At 46.4% G+C, this 10171-nt stretch overlaps 1 non-coding gene across 1 annotated transcript; it reads left to right on the top strand.

Annotated features, from left to right (window-relative positions):
- Positions 1-1019: 1019 nt before the first annotated feature.
- On the top strand, positions 1020-1158 carry LOC123445838. Its single transcript, XR_006631202.1, has one exon. It is a non-coding gene; the product is annotated as a small nucleolar RNA Z247 (small nucleolar RNA).
- Positions 1159-10171: the final 9013 nt, after the last annotated feature.

Genomic DNA, 10171 nt, shown 5'->3' with positions numbered 1-10171 from the left:
TCACATCATTCTCATAATGATGTGATCCCGTTATCAATGACATCCAATGTTCATGATCAGGAAACCAGGATCATCTATTGATCAACGATCTAGCCAACTAGAGGCTTGCTAGGGACACATTGTGATCTATTTATTCACACATGTATTACTGTTTCCTGTTAATGCAATTATAGCATGAACAATAGACGATTATCATGAATAGGGAAATATGATAATAACCATTTTATTATTGCCTCTAGGGCATATTTCCAACATAAATCTCTATCCTACCGTGTTTATCTCTCTCTCTCTTTCTATCTGTGTAAAACAATCATTAAACGATCTTCTCATCAACTTGTAAGCCAAGGCAACCGTTGTATAAATACCAATGCGGCTCGAGAAAAGGGTTTAACGCTTCCACAATTGTTGACATGGTAACAGAGCCTCTTCCTAAATAGATTGAAAGAGATCGCATCTAGCTACCCTCCGCGGCCGAGAAGATGTTGGGTGTCGCCACAACTCCGAGCATCATGGGCGCGCTCTTCAACACCTCATCATCCACCCGTGCCTCCTTCTCCATAGCCACCACCACACCTCTCGGACCGCCACCTCAAGAGAAGCTCACGAGAGGCAACTTCCTGCTATGGAAGGCCATCGTGCTATCCCAAATCAAGGGTGCATAGATGGAAAACCATCTCGACGTGAAGAGCTTGGCACCACCGGCTACTCTCACCATCACCAAGGACGGGAAAGAAGAGAAAGTCTCCAACTTTTCCCATCCCCTCTCGTATGCACAACAGCAACAACTCCAAGGGTATCTGATGGGATCTCTTTCCTGCGATATCCTTGACCAGGTCGTCATGCTCCAGACGCCGACCGAGGTGTGGTGCGCCATCCACGCCATGTTTGCTGCTCAAAGTCAAGCTCAGGCGATCAATACTCGCATTGACCTCACGAATCTACAAAAGGTAATATGACTATGGCTGAGTACCTAGAAAAAAATTAAAACCCTTATAGATGAAGTTGCTTGTACCAGCGTTGCTCTCTCTGGTGTGGAGATCACGTCCAAGATTCTCGCCGGCCTCGATCTGGAACATAATCCAGTCATGTCAGCGTTCGCGGCTCGGGTGGAGCCTGTCACAGTTCAGGAGCTCTACAGTCAGCTCCTGAGCTTTGATGCTCACCTCACCCTCCTCCATGGCACCAATCTTCGCCAACCGTCCGCTAACTCTGCCTACCGTGGCCGTGGTCGTGGTGCCTCTCCAGGCGATGGAGGTAGCTCCCCTGGCGGAGGCTACCGTGGATCCTCTGGCAACACCAGCAGTGGCGGTGGCTTCAACAAGAACAACATCTGCCATGCCCCTTCTTCTCGTGGATGGCCTTGCTACCAACTATGCAAGAAGCCCGGCGATGAAGTGATGGACTGCTGGCACCGCTACGATGAGGACTACGTCCCTGATGCCCGCAATGTTGCTTCTGCCATGTGTGATTAAGGAGGTGATGGCATTTGGTACATTGATTCTGGTGCCACAGATCACGTAACCAATGAACTTGAGCAACTTGCTCTCCGAGAGAAGTACCTCGGCAATGATCAAATTCACACTGCAAGTAGTGGAGGTATGGCTATTTCCCACATTGGTCAAACTTAGATTTGTTCCCCTACTCTTAAACATGATCTTATGCTCAAAGATGTCCTTCATGTCCCTCAAGCTCACAAAAATCTTGCATCTATGTCTCGTTTATCCACTGATAATAATGCTTTCTTTGAAACTCACCCTCGTCACTTTTTCATCAAGGATCGGGTCACGAGGGAAGTTCTCCATCACGGTAGATGCATCGGAGGGCTCTACCCAATCACATCCGTAGCACTTAGAGGCAAGAATCGTCAGGTCTATTCTGCCATCAAGCCATCTTTGGCACGGTGGCATCAACGTTTAGGACATCCTTCATCGGTTATTGTCAAACAAGTAGTCAATAAAGGCAATCTTCCATTGTCGCATAGTTCTCTCAGTGAGTCTGTTTGTGAAGCTTGTCAATGTGCCAAGAGTCATCAACTACTTTATCCTAAGTCAAGTAGTGTCTCTCATGCTCCTTTAGAGCTTAGTTTTAGTGATGTATGGGGTCATGCCCGACATTCCTTTGGAAGAAAGAAATACTATGTTAGCTTCATCGATGATTACAGCAAGTTCACCTCTATTTATTTTCTTAAGTACAAATATGAAGTGTTCTCTGTGTTTCAAGAGTTTCCAAAGCTAGTTGAGAGACATCTTAACAGAAAAATTCTCTCAGTCCAAAGTGACTGGGGGGCGAATATGAAAAACTAAATTCTTTCTTCTGCAGTATTTGCATTGCACATCATGTCTCCTGTCCCCATGCGCATCAGCAGAATGTCTCTGCTGAGCGCAAACATCGCCACTTTGTAGAAGTTGGCCTTTCTCTTTTAGCTCATGCTTCCATGCCCCTCAAATATTGGGATCAAGCCTTTATCACTGCCACATATCTTATCAACCGTCTCCCGAATAGAGTTATTGGCAATACTACTCCCTTAGAGCGTCTTTATGGTTAGAAACCACACTATGCATCTCTGAAATTTTTTGGGTGTGCTTGTTATCCCAACTTACATCTATACAATTCTCATGAGCTTGAATTTCGCTCCACTTACGGTGCTTTCCTTGGATACAGTAACCTTCACAAGGGCTACCAATGTCTAGAAATTGCAACCGGACGCATCTATATTTCTTGTGATGTTGTTTTTTATGAAACTCTCTATCCATTTGCCAAACTTCGACCCAATGCAGGAGCCCTCCTTCGTGCTGAAGTTGCACTTCTGCCGGACTATGTTCTTCTTCCTAATCACGGGGGTGAACTAAACAAACTTGATCATATGGGAAATTCCAATAACCTTGTTGATACATGTGCAGCTACAGGTTGTTTCATATGTGTAGAATCATACACTCAAGGGCAGGTCCAGGCTGAACCTACTGATGGCATGAGATTCGAAGCAGATCAGCACGTCTGCCCCCATGGTTCCAGCAGGTTAGGCATGTCCAACAACGAACGTTGACTGAGCTGAGCGTAGTTGACATGCCTAGAGGAGGTGTAGCGAATGCTAGACACGTTCAGTTGACTGGACCCCTCGATAATCTTGTGCAACAGTTTGATGACAGTCAGGAAACACCTTTTGCAGAAGTCTCTGAAGAAGCTGCAGCTCTTGAAGAGCTTGAATCCTCCGAATAAGTTGTTCAGCAAGACGTTCCTACAATCTCAGTTCAAGTTCTCCCTCAAAGGCACACCATATCTCAATCAGGTGTGGTGAAGGAAAAGAAATACGATGATGGCACAATAAGGTATGACAAAACCAAGCGTGCTTTTCTTGCCACTGCTTGTGAACCGAGTAATTTGCATGATGCTCTCACTAACAAAGACTGGAAAACAGCTACGGACACTGAATATAATGCACTCATGACAAACAAAAACCTGGCATTTAGTACCACCTACACATGGCAATAATGTTATTGACTGTAAGTGGGTCTATAAGATAAAGAAAAAAGCTGATGGAAGTATGGATAGACACAAGGCTAGATTGGTTGCTAAAGGTTTTAAACAGAGATTTGGAATTGATTATGATGACACCTTTAGTTCTGTTGTTAAACGAGACACAATTCAACTTGTATTATCTATTGCTATCTCTAGAGGATGGAGTTTACGACAACTAGATGTTCAGAACGCGTTTCTTCATGGTGTTCTTGAGGAAGTAGTGTTCATGTGGCAACCACGTGGATATGAGGATAAAAGCAGGCCACATCATGTTTGCAAGATGGATAAATCATTGTATGGGTTGAAACAAGCCCCAAGAGCTTGGTATTCCAGGTTAAGCATACAGTTACAACAGCTTGGGTTTACCCCCTTCAGAGCAGATACCACTTTATTCTTTTACCGCAAAGAAAACATCACTATGTTTTTCTTGTCTATGTTGATGATATAATTGTTTCTAGTTAAAACTCACATGCTACTACTTGCCTGCTTAAGGATTTGAAGTTGGAGTTTGCTCTCAAAGATTGGTGGGATATTCACTATTTTCTTGGCATAAAGGTACAACAAATAAAAGATGGCATACTTCTCACACAAAATAAGTATACTACCAAGATTCTCAAAAAGGTGGGGTAGGAAAGTTGCAAGCCAGTGAGTACACCGTTTTCCACTTCTAAGAAACTTACAATTGAGTGTGGAGAGTCTCTTGGACCAACTGTAGGTGCTCGACAACAGTTGACACTTACTCGTCCTGACATTTCTTATTCAGTGAAAAAGGTATGTCAATATCTTCATGCACCTACAACTACTCATTGGACTACAGTAAAAAGAATTTTGACGTATCTCAAGTTTATAGAATGGCTTGAACTACAAATTACCAAGTCCTCCTCTTTTCTTGTCACTGCATATTCAAATGCAGATTGGGCAGGATGTGCTGATGACAGGCGATCTACAGGTGGTTTTGCTGTGTTTCTGGGCATGAATCTTGTATCAAGGAGTGCAAGAAAGCAGGCTATAGTTTCACGGTCAAGCACTGAGGCTGAATAAAAAGCTTTGGCAAATGCCACAACTGAAGTAATGTGGATACAAACCCTTCTTTATGAGCTTGGAATTAAGAGTCCTCAAGCTGTGAGATTATGGTGTGATAATATTGGTGCAACCTATCTCTCAGCTAATCCTGTTTTCCATGCACGCACGAAGCACATTGAAGTTGATTTCCACTTTGTAAGAGAAAGAGTAGCTCGAAAGCTCCTTGATATTCAGTTTATACCTACAGGATATCAACTTGCTCATGTCTTCACAAAACCTCTCACTATGAGAAGGTTGCATGAATTTAAGTACAATCTCAACCTTGGCAATGTTTCTTAGAGGTTTAGATTTGTGAGAGTGTTAAAATATTTTCTATAAGAGAGTAGTTCAAACTTCTATCTCTCTAACCTACCGTGTTTATCTCTTTCTCTTTCTATCTTTGTAAACCGATCCTTAAACGATCTTCTCATCAACATGTAACCCAAGGCAACCTTGTATAATTACCAATGCGGCCCGAGCAAAGGGTTTAACGCTTCCGCAATAGTTTACAAATGGGTCCTCCACTCGGTTTTGGTTGGACTAGTGGTGTGGAGTAGGCCCTTTAGCTGCCTCTTTCACGATGCTTTTTTCGTATTGTGATTCTTTGGTATTTCCATTTTTGAGCTGTCCCCTGCGAGTTGGGACTTTTCATTTCATTGTGCTTTATCTCGTGTAGAGTTGTAGGGATGGCATCATCTCACTAGCCTTACCCCACCGCTCTCGGAGAATGAGGACGTGATGCCATGGCCCGATACCTCGTATCGCTACTTTTCTGTCAAGTTAGTGTATTCAAAACTGATTTCTTGGAATCCTACTATTTAGTTTTAAGGCATCCTGGCATGCTCGCTTTCCTCCCAAAGTTAAAATCTTTCTTTGGCAAGTAATTCGAGGGAAATTCCCGGTGACGGGCCAAGTTAAGAAAAGGAATGGATCGTGCTCCCTCTATTGTGCTCTTTGTGGGCCGATTGAGGAATCAAACCAGATTCTTTTCAATTTCCACCTTGCTTCGGTGCTCTAGTTCTATATCTAGTCTTGGCTAGGGGTTTCTTGGCACCCTTACTCTTTTGAGGAGCTCCAACCCATGTTGTTGGGGTAAATCGAGCCACAATATGCGCCTTTTTGATTTGTATTTACTGCCATGTGCTGGACTTCGTGGACTACTTGGAATAAATTCACCATTGGGCGTATCTTCCCTAAAAGGCCTGCTGATTGCATGTTCAAATTTGTCATTCTTTTACAACCCTAGAGATCATTCATGAAGGAGTTTGATATGGAAGCCACCGATGTTCTGATCTTGCGTGTGCGATCCACGACGTCTTTGCTTACTCGTCAAGATCGGGGACATGCATAGGTGTGAGGGTTGTGGCTCTCATCAGTGGCTTCACGCTTAGCACTCTGCCTTAGCTCTATCTTTAGTCTGTTGGCATGTGAGCCTTATCTGGTATCTTATTGGTGATGTGGTACGTTGTCTATCTTCTGTACCTTATGCGTGTGTGTCGTTTGTGGTCATTGTGAACCTTGCTCTGCTTGTTGGATTTATCTATAAAGTCGGCTAATTGGATTATCTCTAATAAATCACAAGGGAACGCACCTGCCCAACCGTGTCACACATCTAGTTGTCGGGATTCACAAAGTTATTGGATCCCGCACAAGGGCACAAGAAGTTTTAAGTTTTAGTGCTTCAAGCAACTGGTCAGAAGCTTGGGATTGCTGCTGAGAAGCTCTCTGTGGATCATCTTATGGAAGATCCTGCTGCATCCAAGACCCAGGCTGCTGATGTTTAAATCAATGTTGTTATTGCTCTGTTTTGCTAGTTGTTCAGTTCATCAGACTACTGCTCTTTGTTTGTTACAGTTTTCTGAACCTTGGTTATGTGGGTTATTATGTAACTCCACTTTTGCTATATCTCATAGTTGTCATGAATAATCGATCTACGCGAAGTTGGCGCGTTCTCTGCTGGAATGTGTGTGGGCTCAATTCACATCATAGGCAATGAGTTGTTCGTAACAAAATTGATGAGAGGTTGGCCTTAATAGTTTGCTTACAGGAAGCCAAAATGCAGTCCATTGATTTTTGATCAGCCAGAAGTTTTTTTCCTAAACAATTCGGCCAATTTGCATACTCCCCCTCTCGTGGTGCCTCTGGTGGGCTTATAACTCTGTGGACTCCTCTGTGCTTACTGGTACCTTAGTTGAGTGCCAGCCTTTTGTCCTAATTATATCTTTTACCTCAAATCATACTGCAGAATCTTGGACCCTGGTAAATGTCTATGGCCCTTGTCAGGGGGAGGCTAGAGATCTCTTTGTCAGCTGGCTCTATAATCTCAACATCCCTGCTGATGCTACTTTGTTGTTGCTTGGGGATTTTAATTTTATTCGCTCACCATCTAATAGAAATCTTCCCGGGGCTGATGTGAATGATATGTTCATATTTAATGAGATCATTGGTCACCTTGGACTACTTGAATTACCTATTAAGGGCAGATCTTTTACCTGGTCCAATATGCAAGATGTGACGCCCTCGGTTTAATCGACGCTAATCATAGATGCAAATGCATACAATCAAACTCAAGGACTCATGGGAAGATATCACAACACAACTCTAGACACAAATAAAACAACATCAGCTTCATATTACAAGCCAGGGGCCTCGAGGGCTAGAATACGGAAGCTCGATAAACACACGAGTCAACGGAAGCAACAATATCTGAGTACAAACGTAAAACATGGGGTGCCTTAGAGAAGGCTAGCACAAAAGACACAACTATCGAACGAGGTGAGGCCTCCTTCCTGGGAACACTACTGAAATTCAGAAATTTGCCATCTGCCAAGGCGGACGGCAAAGGGGTCCACCACGGACGACAAAGGCTTTGCCGTCCGCCCCCTCATGGCAAAGTAGACGGTAAAAAAAATTCCGGTGAACAGGCTCTTTGCCGTCTGCTTTAACAAAGCGGACGGCAAAGAATCTTTGCCATGAGGGGGCTGACGGCAAAATAAGTGGGACGGCATATATTGCAACGTCCCCGTTAAGTGTCGGGGTAGGGGGTCGGGGGTCGAGGGTGAGTGTTGTCGGGGGTCGGGGGTCGGGGGTCGGTGGCGTCGGGGGTCGGGGTAGGGGGTCGGGGGTCGAGGGTGAGTGTTGTCGGGGGTCGGGGGTTGAGGGTCGAGGGTCAGTGGCGTCGGGCGTCGGGGATCGGGGGTCAGTGGCGTCGGGGGTCGGGGTAGGGGGTCGGGGGTCGAGGGTGAGTGTTGTCGGGGGTCGGGGGTCGGGGTTACCTATAAAACTTTCCAGGTCACCTACAAAACTTTCCAGCTCCAACTAGCTAAAACTAGCTCTAGCGGTGGCATCCAAACAGGGCCATTGTGTCGTGCTTTCAGATGTGACCTCTACTTATACATAAACCAGCTCCAACCATGTTCTCCTAATCTTTTCAGATGTGACGTGGTATGGAGGGCTAATGACACAAACTTAGGGAGGTTGTGAGCCTCAAAATTAGAGCTCCTAAACTCGTGGACAAAATTACAGGAAGTAAAGAAACTATATCTCTCTATGATCTCTTGAACTATTGTTGCATGATTAGCACATGTACCCCGCTTGATCTCGTCCATAACTGTCTTGCAATCGGACGCCACATGTATATTATGAACATACAAATCCTCCGCAAGCGTCAAAGCTCCTCTAATTGCTAGAGCTTCCAAAACGAGTGGGTCTAGAATGTGCTTGAAAGTAAGAGAAGAGGCACCCTCAAACGTGCCATCCATGCTCCTGCAAGTGACTCCAACTGAACCGTAGTTTTCGTTCGAGACCGCAACATTAGCATTGATCTTCACGAATCCACTCGGGGGAGGTTGCCAAATAGATGGCCTGGTCATGCGTATAGCAGTCATCCAGTGCTTTGGCATTGATAGTAATTGTAAATCCCTCAGGAAGGAATTGACAAAATTATGGATATGCATGGGGCTTTCATATATACCTTCATGAATCGCTTTACGCCTTGATTTCCGAATAGCCCAAAGAGTTACTATCATGCGCGCAAACTCCTCTTGTGACAACTTCTCATGCATTGTAAAGACCCAAGCTTTAGCATTGAAATTCAGATTTTCACACATGAGCTCCACCGTGTCCTCAAACGACAAAGACCAAAAGCACCTGGCAGTAGTGCAGTTGATTAATGCATGTTTCCAGCTATCCTCTGCCAAACAGAAAGAACAAGCTGGGGTGGATGACATATGACGATGGCGTAGCATATCTGAAGTTGGAACTGTCTCCTTGCACAATCTCCAGACAATTTTTTTAGCTTCGACGACACATTGATACTCCACCGGGGTACCCATGCTTTATTCTCAATCTCAGCCGCTGATGAGCTCCCAATACTCGCCAAATAGTTTTCCCTATGAGTTTTAACCTTGTAACCTGGGGCGCCGCCTCCTCCTCCGACGTGTGTGTCTCTTCCTTGGGTTCCTCCCCCATCTCCTCCCCCTCCTTAAAATCCACCTCCAATTCCATAGGTAGCCCCGCAACCCTTCGAATTCGGACCAGCTCTAGGAGGAAGAGAAAGTGTTGGACCGTGTAATGCCAGCGGCGTGGTGGCATGGCTGACAGGCTCGGAGAGGGAAGTGCTCGGGTGGTGACGGAGAGAGGGAGGAGGCATATGTGCTAGGCTGGGGGGCGTCGGACGACTTAAATAGCCGGCCCCGACTCCGAAGCGGCGCCACGCGGCGTTGGCACTGCGCTGAAGGTCGAGGCGCCTGTTGGACCATCGAGTTTCCCGACGAGTTCGCGTGGGGCCAAGCTGTCAGTCCGACGTGACGGGCGTGCCCGGGCTCCCCTATATCCGCCCCATATTTGAATGAAAATGGGGGGTGTCCGTCAACCCGGACGTTGGAGAACGGTTTGAGAGGCCCGTCTTGGTTGATTTTTTATGATCGGACAATGATTAGATGGTCTACTCATACGTTTAAGGAGGATTTGAAGGATCCGACTGTTCATGCTCTTAGTGTGATTAAGAACGAAGATGATCTCTTCGACTCATTCGTACCCTTGTATTTGCATAATTTCTATAACAACATTGTGCCATTCTACATATTCGAAGGTGCCACCTCCTTTATTTAGTATCATTTATTCAAAGAGAATAGATATTTGCATGAGAATATTTGCATGAGAATATTTGCATGAGAATATTTCAAAGAGAATAGATGGTCTAATCTCACCGTTTTTGCTGGCTGCTCCGGCTAGGCGGCGGAGGAGGGTGCGGACGACGGAGGGGGGTGGCGACGAGGCTCCAGGGCGTCCGGGGCGAGGAGGAGCGTCAGGGGGGCGAGGAGGAGCGTCAGAGGGGAGAGGTTCGGTCTGCAGGGGGGGAGCCGATGGGGAGGGGAGCAGATGGGGAGGGGGGTGGCGACGGTGGGGAGGGCGGGGAGGCGCCGGCCGGTGGGGGACGGCGGGGAGGCGCCGGCCGGTGGGGGAGGAGGTGGCGACGGTGGAGAGGGCGGGGAGGCGCCGGCCGGTGTGGAGGGCAGGGAGGCGCCGGCTGGTGGGGAGGGCTGGGAGGCGACGGCCGGTGGGCGCAAGGGAGGGAGCGTGCGGGAGGAGG

Source organism: Hordeum vulgare, chromosome 3H (assembly GCF_904849725.1).
Source record: "Hordeum vulgare subsp. vulgare chromosome 3H, MorexV3_pseudomolecules_assembly, whole genome shotgun sequence".
NCBI lineage: Eukaryota > Viridiplantae > Streptophyta > Magnoliopsida > Poales > Poaceae > Hordeum > Hordeum vulgare.
Note: the sequence above shows the minus strand (reverse complement) of the source record. Positions and strands in the feature narration are given on the sequence as shown.